This window comes from Terrapene carolina, unplaced genomic scaffold (genome assembly GCF_002925995.2).
Source record: "Terrapene carolina triunguis isolate 2854851 unplaced genomic scaffold, T_m_triunguis-2.0 Scaffold194, whole genome shotgun sequence".
Lineage (NCBI taxonomy): Eukaryota > Metazoa > Chordata > Testudines > Emydidae > Terrapene > Terrapene triunguis.
The window spans coordinates 3,163,383-3,163,802 of record NW_020664545.1 but is presented as its reverse complement, the minus strand read 5'-3'; the positions used below and the strand labels follow the sequence as shown (position 1 = coordinate 3,163,802).

Sequence of the window (420 nt, the reverse complement as noted above, 5' to 3'; positions counted from 1 at the left end):
TCCTTCTCTTCCCCCTTCCCTCCCCCTCACTCCTTCTCCCTTCCCTCCTTCCTTCTCCCTTCATCCTTCTCTTCCCCCTTTCCTAGCACCCACCCGCCCCCTTCCCTCCTTCCCGCTTCGTCCTCCTCTTCCCCTTCCCTCCCCCTCACTCCTTCTCCCGTCCCTCCTTCCTTTCCCCCTTTGTCCTCCTCTTCCCCTTCCCTCCCTCATCCTTCTCTTCTCCCTTCCCTAGCACCCACCCGCCCCCTTCGTCCCCTCTTCCTCCCCTGCTGCCCTTCGTCCTCCTCTTCCCCTTCCCTCCCCCTGCTGCCCTTTGTCCTCCTCTTCCCCTCCTCACTCCTTCATCCTTCTCTTCCCCTTTCCCGAGCACCCACCCCCCTCCCTCCTCGTCTTCCCCTTCCCTCCCTTCATCCTTCTCTT

General features: G+C 62.1%; 1 protein-coding gene across 1 annotated transcript in view; it reads right to left on the bottom strand.

Moving 5' to 3' along the window:
* Positions 1-420, bottom strand: part of NR2F6 (nuclear receptor subfamily 2 group F member 6) — a 26,086-nt gene that overhangs the window by 21,686 nt on the left and 3,980 nt on the right. The window lies entirely within an intron of this gene.